The sequence below is a fragment of the Arvicanthis niloticus genome, chromosome 6 (assembly GCF_011762505.2).
Source record: "Arvicanthis niloticus isolate mArvNil1 chromosome 6, mArvNil1.pat.X, whole genome shotgun sequence".
In the NCBI taxonomy this organism is placed as follows: Eukaryota; Metazoa; Chordata; class Mammalia; order Rodentia; family Muridae; genus Arvicanthis; species Arvicanthis niloticus.
The window spans coordinates 2,194,617-2,207,321 of record NC_047663.1 but is presented as its reverse complement, the minus strand read 5'-3'; the positions used below and the strand labels follow the sequence as shown (position 1 = coordinate 2,207,321).

The window sequence follows — 12,705 nt, the reverse complement described above, 5'->3', positions numbered from 1 at the left end:
TCAGATTGACCTTGAGTCTAGTAGGCTCTCTTGTGTCAGCCTCCCAGGTGCTGAGATTACAAGATGTCTGCCATGACAGCCTGAGAGGTGGTCATTCAAGAGCAGGGGCCACACTGGCACAGGCAAAGTGGAATCTGGCCAGTCCCCTCTGCGTTCTAAAGCTGACCCTTAGCTGCCATCTCCTTAGCTCAGAAAACAATGTCCAGGGCACACCACTGAGCCACCAGTTGTCCTCAAGACAGGTTTCCACAGAAAAGGAAGAGTTCTCCCAAGGAGACAAAGACTGATTTGTAGAAATGTGTGGAAGGAGGCAGTGCCCTGTACCCAGGTGCCCAGGCATCTAGCTTCTGCCACCCTTTCTGCTTCAGTTTGAATTGCTCACATTCTAATTTAGAAACCTACACACTTTCCAGCCTTGCCCAGACCCAATCCCACCCTCCCGACCTGTTAGAGCAGGTCTCGAGACCTCCCTGGTTCCCCACCTAGCTAGCGGACATGCCCTGCGCAGCGTGAACCCCACGTCCTGATTACAGTCCTGTCCCTCTGGTTCTCTTCAGGGAAACACATCCACACCTTTTCTGGGAGGATAGGCAAATTGCCTCATGGGCCAGTGTCCTGGCGTAAAACAAAGAGCTAGAACCCAGGCAACTTAACCCAAGGTTTCCGCTGCTCCCCTGGTCCTGGGTGGAGGCCATAGTCCTAAGTGGATGAGTTTCATGAACAACCTTCCCTCCCTCAGGACGACCCTTCTGCAGAGAGTCCTTCCTGCTGTTTCCAGTGCCCAGAGTCCTTAGCCTGTAACTGCTTCACTGTACTCTCTGCCTCTAGATCTCTCCCAACCCCCACAGAGGATCTTCAAGGCTTCTAATATCCCCGTTTCCCCCTTACATCTTCCCAAACACACAGAGTTCATCTCCGGATCCTTATTTCTCTCGCTATATGGAGAGACCCTTTCGCAGTTAGAGTCAGGGGCAGCTCCAGTGGCCTTTATCTTCTCTCTCTTTTTTTTTTAGTGGGGGAGGGGCACCATTTAACTCACTACAGTGGGCCCTCCAAAGCACATGCCTGTGATTTCAGCACATGGACACCCCCCATGTCCCACTTACAATTTGTACATCAGTTCTTGCCCCAACCCCCAGGGGCTCCCCTGAAACCCTTCCAACTTGAGAAGGCCAGCCCATCCTAACCAATGGCTGTAAATATACATACCTAGCACCGGGTGAGCTTCCTAGGCATTCATTTAACAGGGACAGACAGAATGGCTTAGAGTCAAGGCTGGTCTGAGTTGTAGTGTGAGACTCTGTCTCGACACCGATAATAATAATCACCACCTTTGTCTTGTTGCCGGGCAGGAGTCCCTGATATGCGAATCCCTGATCCCTGCTAAAAGTGCAGACATTAGCAGTGTTTCTAGTGCTGCCTGTGGCTACAGGGTCATAACTAAGAGGTGAGTCTAAGAGCTGTAACCAAGTCACTGGCAGTCAGAGGGACAAGTCTGGACAGAAGTTGGGAAGCAAGACAGAAGGCAAGGGCCTGACCATAGAGGGGGGCATGCCCCAGAAGGAAATAGGATTTTTTTTTTCATTTTGAGACAGGGTATCTCTGTGTAGCCCTGGCTGTCCTGGTACTTGCTATATATAGACCAGCCTAGCTTTGAACTCACAGAGATCTGCCTGCCCCTGCCACCTGAGTACTGAGATTAAAGGCACGGCATGTGCCTCTATGCCAGGCAGGATGGTTGTACTTACCGAGAGAACAAAGGCATAAAGAAAGAGCATCTGGTCAGGCAGTAAAGCTTCCCAGTGTTAGTGAAGGCTGCCCATCTGCCATGTTCCGTTAACCCCAGTGGGTGACCTGGACAGAGGGGATGAGGGGAGGAACTATTCTCCCAGACAACTCCTTGCAGACCTGAGCCTACTGTGTGCTCACACAAGTCACAGCATAGTCACTCCATGTGACAGTAGAGGATCTCATCCTGGACAGTCAGTCAGATCTAGGAGGAGCTTGTGAGATGGGAGAGTGTCCTGTGGGAGAAAAAGGGGAGTGTCCTCTGTAGGACTCCTGCCTCTGGAGCCCAGGTGGCCCAGTAAGTCTGTGAATGTCTGTTCTGACCTTGTGGGGGGATGTCTGAGGAGGGTCAAGGTCATGGGTCTTGCTGACACCCCACCCGTTTGGGGACAGGCCACCTGTTTCACTACAAGAAACGCTCTTCCAGTTTCCCACCCCAACCTTTGAACCTTGAACCTGAGGTTAACTGATAATGTGACTTACCTGATAGGAGGGAAATGCCTGAATCATCAGGGCAGAACTTATCTTCTCCCCTCTCCAGTGGGACACCCCACCCCACTCTCAGTCATGTTCCCCTAGAGCTTGGCTCCTCCTCCGTACCCTACCCTGTCACACATGAGGAAGGTGTCGAACAGCAGGTGGCTGTGCAGGTCCCTTCTTGCATTCTGGGATCTGCTTTGTGGCATAAAGAAGCAAAATAGGGTTGGGCTCTGCTCAAAACACTCCCCAGTGATCTCTTCTGGGATACTTAGGGCTCCCTGAATTCTTGTTAGATCCTCAAGCCAGTGGTCACTAGGCCCTTGAGCCTAGGTCACTAGGAGCTGGGGATGCACAGGTACAGCCCGAATCTCACCGCTCAGTGCTCACAGGGCTGGGACCGTATGACCTTGGTTCATGTGTGTCCAGGTCTCCTGCGTCCTCCCTAAGTGTCTTTGTGGGAGTGAGCCTTCACTTGCTCTTGTTTGTGTGCTAGGCCTCCAAGCTGTAACCAAGAGGGTTGGGGGCTTACTGTCTCCTTAGATCCTTAGATTCCAAACTTCCCATTCTCTCTGGAGTTTTAAAGAGTCCTAGGCCTATTCCACTTCCACTTAAAGCCACATCCAGGCCCTCTGGGTCTAGGTCAGTGGCCCCTGGAGCTCACCTCCCACCTACCTCCTGTCAGAATTCTACAGGGCCCCCACCCTGAGGGATGGTTGGGGCCAAACTATCCCCCCTCACAGGGCAGGCTTGAGGAGGTAGGGGCGGAACTTGTGTACAACCACAAGAGCGTAGGGACTTGTGGAAAGACCCCAGCCTTGCCAAGGCCCACAGCATCTGGCATCTGCTTTCCTGCATGGCTCCCCCGGCCTGGTTGACCAGTCCGATCTTCAAAGAATCATTGTCCCTCACCTTGGAATTTCTGCTGGAGTGCCTTAACCTGAAAGACCAGGAACCAAAAGTCCCCAATATAGCAGGTTCAGGGTACCTTTTTGGTTTCAACATGCATATCTGTATGTTAGTGGTTTGTCCTCCCCGGGGGTCATTCTCATTGTCAGGAACCTTGCTGAGGTACCTCTCTATGTGTGCTCAGAAAACAACTGTGGCCACATGATGGGGGAGTAAGAAGAGGGTTGCTTTGCAACTCCCTGTAAGCCTTCTCTGTGCTGGTAGCAAATTTTGGGACTTGAGCCGCCCTTGGGACAAAAATGAGGCTGGACAATGAACGGGGACCACATAGGGCTCCCCAGTAAGGCTACGGCACTGGACCCATCCTTAGCAAGCCATTGACTCCCAAGCCTGCACATTTTCTGGAGTAGTGTGGGCTAGTTGCTTTTGATTATAAAATAAATACATTTCAAGAGAAACTTGAGAAATATATTAAACAAAAGATTATAAATAAAATTCACCCACACTTCCGTATAGGATGGTTAGATGGTATGGTTCCTAGGGTCTTCGGACTGTTGATTCAGGAGTGGGCCATTCATTACAGTCTGAGTTCCCAGGGTCCCCGTGTCAATAGGACTCTAATCATTCACTAACAATGCAGGGAAAACCCCTCTTCCTAAACCAGGCCCACAACTGCTGTTTATCATCAGGGCCCCCTGTAAGCCTCCCCCACACCCTTCCTCCAGGAAGTCCTCTAGAACTGATCCACAACCCACCATGCCCTCTGTTTGTGGGTCCTTCCTTTATCAAGACTGGGGCTTTGCCGGCCTGCTCAATTCCAGGAATGGGGCTCCTTTCTCTGGATCTCCAAGAATTCTCAGGAGGATGCCTCTCCACACTCTACCCAGACCAGACAAGGTTTCTGTTCCGGAATAGCTCCGGCTTGGCCTAGGCAGATCCTTCATTCGGTATTTTTTACCTTCACTGCTGGCTGCAGTCACTTTAATAGAAAACCTGACTTTAGCAACATTGTTTCAGACCTTGGACTTCAAGCTGGATTTTCATCTCTCCTGCCTGCCCCAGGCACACGGCTGGGGAGACTGGACAACCAATATCTGTTTAAGAGTAAACCGAAGCCAAAAAGCCAAAAAGCCAGCAGTTCTTCTTCTTAGGCCCACTGATCCTCTAGTCCCGTGGTCACCACGGGGTGTGGGTTTGGACAAAGCTGTGTTCATTGAAGCCCTGGGCCTGATGACAGTGGCACAAGGACCCCATTCTCTACTGTCCCCAGCTGTGTCCCCTCCCCCAGTGGGCCTGACATCAGAAGTTCTGGGCCAGACATCCTGGGAGCCCCCACCCTTGGAGCCAGGCTCAGCTGCAGGCACTTGGGGAAATTCACAAGGGAGCTGGCTGGGAATAGGCGTGTATGTGTGTGTGTGTCTGTGAATAGGTGTGCGTGTCTGTGTGTGTGCATGTGTCCTACATGAATGGCGCAGCACAGCAGCTGCGGTAGGCTCCTCCTGTCCACAGCGGGAAGCTGCCTGCATTTTTACAACCGATTTTTGAACCTAAGAGTCGAGGTTCCTTTCCAGCCCTGTTAAATGTAACCTTGTTGGTTTCAGGCCAACCTGACCCTTTGGAATCTGGCTTCCAGATTCCCGCTGTACATTAGCCACGCCTCCAGATGCAGACAGGGAGACCTGCCCTGCTGGGCTTCATCCCAGTGACTGAATGCACCCTTCAGAGGAGCTAACCCAGGAGAATGGCCTTTTGCCACATTCTTCCTTGGGTGTGGTGGTCCAAGACACCCAATGCTGGTTTCAAGGCCCCCACATTTCTGGCCCTGGCTCTAAAGATAAACGGTGGAACTCCATGAATGTCAGGACCTGAAGACCAGCTAATCTTTGTTCTGTTTTGTGAAAGAACCCAGGGCCTATATATCCAGGTCCTGGGTGAGGCCAACTTATTTGGTGACTGTAAAATGGGTATCATCCTCTTGCTGGGTGGGTCCTGACAAGTCTAGAGGTTGTATATGGAGTCTGAACCTGACACTCCTGATTCTCATAGGTCAGGGAGGCGAGGAAGGCATGAGTTGGCTCAAGCTTCATCCCCTAGAGTCCAGGGGCACTCTCACTAAAAGCTCAGATCTTGGCCAGCTGTGCCAACACAACCGAGGTGGTAACACCTAGCCTGAAGCGTCTAAGTAATGTGTGGCCCAAAGCAGCTGGGCCTAGGTTTCCCCTCCGGGTCCCTAGGGCATTGTCCTAGTAACCTCTTGGTGTGACCTCCTTCCAGACACTGACAAAGGCGGCTCCTTTAAGGACAGTTTTGTGCCAGGAGGCGATCCTTGCGCCTCGGGAGCCATGCAGCGGTCAGTGGCGGGGTGTGGGCGCTCGTGGCCACGGTGGAGACGGGGTGTTTCCCTTTGGATGGGGTGTTCTTGGGATCCGGAGCCTACCCGTATTGAGAAACCAGGTGGAAAGAAGCCTCTGGCCCAGAGCTTTAAACCCCAGGGAACCACGGTCTTCCTCCTGCCCCAACCCCCTCCACGAAAGCGCGAAGAGCCGGCATGGAAGAGAAAGAGATTAGATTTCGCTCCCCTCTCATCAATTTTCTGTTTTATGTCACCAGGCCTCATTGTGGGAGAGGGAAGCACGTCACCCAGGCCATAAATTTGTGGTTATGGTGCCTCCGGCCGCTTTCCTCCTCTTCGGGACAGGGATGTCGGCGAGTAAGTGGGGATACCCGCGCCCGCTTGCTCCTTCTCCGGATGCGGGTCCCGGGTGGCTAGCTCCACAAAATCCGCGATGCGCTCCTGGTCGTGGCTCTTCCAAAGAGCTTTTGTTTCTGGCTCCGACGTAGAGGCTTTGATTTTGTTTTTTAACCGCCCACCTCAGGAGGCTTTTCTTGTTTGCATCTGAAAATCCTGCTACTTAAAAACCTGTTGGGAAGACAACTACCCTGTCCCTCAATTGTGTCTGCACTTCTAGCAGGAAGGGAAGCAGCCAGTGGCTTTATGCTGGATTCCCAATGCACTCGGGGTCTGACTCAGGGATATGCAGGGTAGGGCAACCGCATTTCAGTGCCTGCTCAAGTGGAGTACGCCAGGAAGTGAGTGGGGGAACCGGGGTTCAGTGCTGGCCGCAGGGCAGGTTTCTCTAGTCATCCTGGCTGCTGCTAAAGAGATCATCCCCTGGGAGTTTCCTTTTGGACCCACTTGTGGAAACCTCCCTCCCTTGGTTGGGGAGTTAGCACCTCAGCTGGAATTGATGCCCGAGAGAACTAGGGTAGAATATGTATTCATTCGTAGAGGTCAGGAAAAAAAAATGGATCTATCGACTGATTTTTAATTTAATGGATCAACTGTCCTGCTAACAGAAGAGGAGTGGATATGACACACTCCAGCCAGCACTCGGGAGGCCCAGCTGCCTCCAGGCTTGAGGAGACAGGACTTTGCCATAGGCCGCACTGTTCAGTGGGAACTTTGAGAGGCATTTTATTTGGTTTATAAACATTACAGGTAACCAGGCCAAGGGCTCAATTCTCCCCAGAAATTAGGGAGGATGTGTAAAGTGTTTGTCTCGCCTTACTGGTCCCTTCCCAGGAAGGGGTCTTTCTGCTGGGGGTGGAAGTCAGAGCTCCAGAACAAGACAGGTGTGTCCTGTGGTTGTGGGGCAGAAATGGTGGTGGGTAAGTCTGGCTTTTCTCAGTATGGGGGCTTGGAAGAAACAGTGGCGGTGGATCCTGCAAACCCTGGACCTGGAGGCCAGCAAAGCTAGCCTGCATCTTTCCTAAGGACTAGAAGAGGCTGGGGCATCCTCAGGTTTACCCACCACTGTGAGACCATGCATCAGAAATCTGGCTCCAGAGACTCAATCCAGACATCCCCTGCCCTGGCGTTTGACCTGTGTGAACACATCTGCACAGCTGAGAGACCTGTAATCCTACAGCCGCTGTCCTTCCTTCCACAGCCAGCAGTGGAAGCAGGTGCTCCTGTGGGTGTGAAGCCATCTCTACTTTGGGGATACACCTGGAAGGAACACACACACAGAGACCGACCAGGTACTTGTTCCTAAGCAGAGTTACTTCTCACTCAGCCGCCCTGACCTATCCTTGAATCTCTCTGTGGACCAGGCTTTCCCTCCTGGGCTCCTACAGTCATGGGTAGTAGGGGTGGGCAAACAGAGGTTACTTCCTCCCTGCCAAGACTGAGGGCTATCTGGATTAGCCTAACAGGAAAATGAATCGATCCTTATTTAAGCAGACCCCCAAAGCTACACTCCCATGCCTCCAAAGCAAACCCTTCCTCCAGAACCTTCCCAGGCTTAACAGACGCCACAACTAGCCTTAGATGAAGAGAGAGACCTGGGTTGCTGGATGAAGTTCAGGCCCAGGAAGCTGCTTCTTCAGCTCTGGGGTACGGGGTATCTTCCACCTTCCCTGACCCCCTGTAGTGCTAATACCACACCATCACTAGTAAAAGAGCCAGGAGAAGCCTGGCAATAGATGCTCTGCCCTTTATGAAAATTACTTTAATTTACCCCAGATGGGTCTCCTCACTGATAACCTCATGCAACGAGCCCTCTGAATTATGCTTTCCGTGTGAACACACTGGGTTATATTTAGCCACAAATTACGACTGTGTTTAACAAGCACCTTTCCTGCGCCGGGAGGGGGCTGGGCAGCCTCCTGACCTGGTTGGAGGAAATCTGCAACAACAGAATTTAAACCTCCCTGGGAGGAAGCAGCTCTGTGGCTGGGGAAGCTGTTTATCCGACTTCAAAGTGGTCTGGGGCTTCTCTCCTTGCTTTTTAAAACTTAGAAGCAGGTCTGAAGATCTGTCTACGGCCTTGAAGGGAAAACCTGTGCCTCCCACAGGGGTCCCTCCGGCTTGAGCCAGCTTCAATTTAGCAAAGCTCCAGGCTTGGTTTGGAGCTGTGTCAGGAAGAATGCCTTAGGGAGGATGCTGGCTAGGGCACAGCCAGGCCTCCAGAGGTGTATGGAGAAGAGAGGGCTCCTAGCAAGCCAGGACCCTGCAGTTCTTTCTTTTCTGCTTCTGTGTTCTGCCCCTTACCTGGGCCTCAGCCCAGACTCCAGTTAGGAGAGGACAGGAGCCCACAGATCGGCGCAACACCTCATGTTCCCTCCCCTGCCTCTATGTCTATGTCTAGCTAAATAGATGGGCTCTGTCTGAAAGTTCTGTTCTTTGGGGAAGAAGCCCATTTACTTTGAGATGGACACCCCTACTCTCTCTCCTATCATTCCCAGGCACAGAGCACCAAGCCTATACCTTTGTGGACCACACGGACAGGGACAGAACTGAGAGAGGGCTTGGCCAAACTCAGACCCTTCTTCACAGAATTCCTTCCCAGGCCTCAGTAGTGCTACTAGGGAGACCCTGGCACAGCTGAGAAGCCTCGGGGACTGAACGGGGATCTCAGACCTGCTCTTCCAACCAGTACTATGAGGCAGCTTTTGAATTGTACCCCTTTGAGGAGAAAAAAATATAGATATAGATAGATAGATGGGTATATATAACCCAACTATCCTTTCAAATCCTGATCCTAGACTGAGGTTGCAATTCAGCTGCATCATCTCTCTGAGGGAGGTTTACCAGCCCCTAACCAGGCCCTCCTGTCCCATCCATCCCCAGCTATTGTACTGTCCACGTACAAACCCTCTCTCTCCGGGTCCCTTGCCCCACCAGACCCAGAGCTGCAGCTCTCAGGCTCCAGCCTTGGGCCTGGCCTCTGGACTTGTCCCTTTCACTTCTGGTGGGAAGAATTAAGAGTCAATTTTTTTGTCGTCAAGAAATTGTTTCTAATTTGCCCTCTGACTAATGGCCCAGGGAACAATGGAGAGACACCCAACACACAATTACCCCGCAGAGCAGTTGCTGCTGTTCTCTGGCCCAAGCAGACATTTACAATTTTATGTAACTCGAGATACACCCCCACCCCCTTGTATTAAAAAGTGATTATTTATTCAATGAGTTCACACAGTAGGCTCTCTGTCATTTGGGAGTTGGAAGGCCTAAGCCTGCTTCCAGTCTCCAGCCTTGTAAGGGCAGTGGGGGAAGGCTGGAGGAGGTACCAGGGTTTGTGGGTAATGGGCTGCTCCGCTACTGGTTAGTCAGTTGTGATTGAGAGTGCTTGTGCATGTGTGATGTGTGTCAGTGTGTTGTGAGATTCAAACTGTCTTTTTAAATTACATTTATTTATTTTTATGTGTGCCTGCATGCTGCACTACCTGGCCTGCCTGTTGCAAGAGTCAGTTCTCTCCTCCTACCTCGGGAGTACCAGGAGATCTAACTCAGGTGTTTGGCACGATGTGAGGCTCACATTTTGTGGTATACGTGCACACGGATGATGTGTGAGCCCACAGAATGCCCATGTAAACAGAGCACATGTTCGAAACTGCACAAGTGCTCAGGGACACACACGCTATTGCTTGATGAAGCCTGATATATGACCAGTACAGCTGTCGATGTAGGGCACCCCCAGCCTAGAGGAAGCTACAAAGGGTATCCGCCAGGCTGTGGAGGTGGCCGGTGCATCCAGAGGCATTGTGCCCTGGGCTAGCGATTGGGCGTCTATGGCTGCAGCATTAATAACGTACAATTTTTTAAAACTTCAGGTGACAGCAGACAGTGCAAAAGCTGACCTATGGCTTATAGTTCTGTCGCCCTGTTCCTTTCCCTCTAGATCCAGCAGTTCCCCACCCAAGGGTCATGACTCCCTTGGCAAACCTGTATCTCCAAAAATATTTACATTACGATTCATAACAGTAGCAAAATTGTAGTTATGAAGTAGCAACGAAAATAATTTTATGGTTGAGGGTCACTACAACATGAGGAACTGTATTAAAGGGTCGCAGCACTCCGAAGGGTGAGAACCACTGCTCTAGAAGGCCCCCGATCCTCACGCCATGTTCTTCTAAAATGAAAAACATTTGTTAGTTTTGGATAGCAGGAAGTCAAGGAGGAAACCAGGATGATTTGCTCCGAGCAGATAGCGAGCCCAGCCAGACATGCTCGGGCCCGCCCGGGAGGCCGAGCCCTGTGAGAGGAACACGGGAGCTTATTTTGGTCTTGTGGAACTGCCGGGGGCTGTGCGCCCGCTCTGGGCAGCTGCCAGCCTCTGGCGGCATCCAGAGGCGCGTCGGCAGCTATTTGCTGTAACAACTATTTTGAAACAGTATTGAGCAAAGGAGGAAAAAGGCCACTAGACTTAAGTGAATGCTGAGGTTACAGAGGACGCAGAGGTAGAAGTGAGACCGCAAGGAGCCGAGGCCTTTCACACCCGGGGTGGGGGTGGGGGCTCTCGGGGATGTGAGACGACGCAGAACGGGGTTGGGGGTGTGTGTGAACACAGCACACGGCGGGGGTTGGAGACAAATCCTCATGTCCAACTCTTAGGGATCCGGATCCCTTAAGGGTGCCGATCCCCAAGGTTCTAAACCGGATTGAGGAGGAAAAGAAAGCTCGCGTTTTCAGGTCTAGCAGCAGGCCTCAGTGCGGATGGATTACTGGTGTGCCCTTCTGACTGCCTCCACCCACCCAGAAGGGCTAGATCCCAGCTCTGGGATCTTTACGCCCGGCCTAGGGCACCCGGGTCACACAAAATGGAAGGGTGGGTGCGGAGCTGTCTAGGCGCGCCCCTCCCCCACACCGGCCTTCCCGGTCCCCTCGAGGTTGCAGCAGCTCGGAGGGAGGATCGCCACGCTGTTGTCCCCGTAGGCTCCAATTCTTTTCCTCTCTTACTTTTCTTTTTCTTTTTTTCGTTTTGAGGGGAGAAGTGGAGAGGGGGAGAATACTTTATATGGGGAGTTAGATATAAAGATTCCTGAATCGATAAACAAAATCGGTGAAAGAAAACAATCAGGAACTCGAATTCCAAGCACTCAGAAAATCTGCGGCTTGCAAGGGATGCTTACACCAACCGAGAACAGAGGCGCTCGCGTCCGGGGACCTCCCGTTGTCAGCAGCGGATTCTCTCGAGCCGGGAAGCTCTCCACTCCGTGCGTGCGAAGCGGGAAACGGCTGCCCGCCGCCGGAGGGACCGGAACAACGGAGCTCACCTCAGGCCAAGCGCCGTCGGGTCACCGCCGCGTCATCCGGAGCCGGAGTCCGCACCCATCTCGCACAGGACGGCCTGATTCAATCGTGTATTGGATAATGACGCACTGATCGGATCTCCAGGAGATGCGCCTCCCTGCAGCTCGTGCGCCCCGGCGCGCAGCGGCCACCGCGCTGGCGAGGGCGCAATCGCGGGCTGGCCGCGGGGGTCTCCACCCCGCAGTCAGGCTCGTGTGCCCGGTCCAGCGGCCTGCGGAGACCAGGCCTTACCTGGAGCAGGCGCCGGCCGAAGCCGGGTCCCTAGCGAGGGGGAAATCCCGGAGTCCCCGCCCGCCGCCCCCATCCTCCCAGGTCAGCGCGGCCCGCAGGGGGCAAGGCCGGCCCGGCAGTGCGCCCGCTTCCCCTTTCTCTTCAGATGCCTTTGATCCCCGGGCTCTCCGCCGCACCTCGGCTCCGGAGCCGCCTGGGTCGGCCCGCGGGGATCCTGGAAACCGTTCCCGGTTTATCTCCTTTCATCAAGCGGCCTTGGGCAGCCTTGAAACCGCGGAGCCAGTAATTGCTTTTTTCAGGAGGCCCGGTGCGGACTGGATAACAGCCAATCAGCGCCTTGTTTACACTTAGTGATGGACAGCCCGCTGGCAGAATGCCAACCAATCACGACCGTTTCGCAGAAGCGAAGGAGGCGGGGAAAGAGAGGAGACCACAGATCTCAGGTTTAACTCCTTTGTGTCCACGCAGGAAAGAGACTGGAAAAATCCAAAGGACTATAGCCGTGTCGTTTGGCATCTACTTAAATATCCCCCCCCCCTCCAACACACAGAAAAAGAGAAGCAGAAATTATGTATTCATCGCCACTTAGACATCACCTCTACTTCTTGAGAATAAATAACATTTGGGTAGGCAACCAAATTCTAACCGAAATATTTGCTTGCAGAATATTTTAAAAAGAGGTTTGATTCTGATTATGATAAAGAGAATTGTTTAGCGGCTGTTTTCCATTGTAGAGAGAATTTTTGCGAATATGCAGGGACAGGCGCTGAGAAATGCTAAGCATGGTTTTCACACCATGACAACCACCCCTAAAATTATCAAGTGAAGATATTTTTAAAACCTAGGGGCTGATAGAAAAAGTAAATCCTTATCTTGGCAACAGAGCCTCGATTTTCATTTCGATTGTTGCTGCGCTGCAAAGCATGGCGGAGGGAGATAATAATTGAGATCGGACAGATAGATGGCTGGCGAAGAAAGGTGCATCTGCCTCTCGGGCAGGGGAGGAAGGGTATCTATAGAATACATGCCTCAGGCCGAAGTGTATTCCTAGTTTGGGTGGGGGGCGCCTGGGAATGGAGGTACAGCAGGGCAATTCGGAATCTGCGCTTGGAAGTTAGGCCTACGTGCAGCAGGTTCCGCCACCTGCCAGACAGACCCTTGGTATGGACAGGGCATCTGGTTTACAGCGTGAGGCTATTCTTTCT

The 12,705-nt window shown here is 52.5% G+C and overlaps 1 long non-coding RNA gene across 2 annotated transcripts; it reads right to left on the bottom strand.

Moving 5' to 3' along the window:
* Positions 1 to 9,948: 9,948 nt before the first annotated feature.
* On the bottom strand, positions 9,949 to 11,819 carry LOC143442581 (uncharacterized). 2 transcript variants are annotated; one of them, XR_013110840.1, is made up of 2 exons: positions 11,677 to 11,819; positions 9,949 to 11,306 (listed from the first exon to the last, which is right to left on the bottom strand). It is a non-coding gene; the product is annotated as an uncharacterized LOC143442581 (long non-coding RNA). The 2 variants fall into 2 exon arrangements; XR_013110839.1 differs by having other exon boundaries at positions 9,949 to 11,480; positions 11,677 to 11,807.
* Between the last annotated feature and the right edge of the window lie 886 nt (positions 11,820 to 12,705).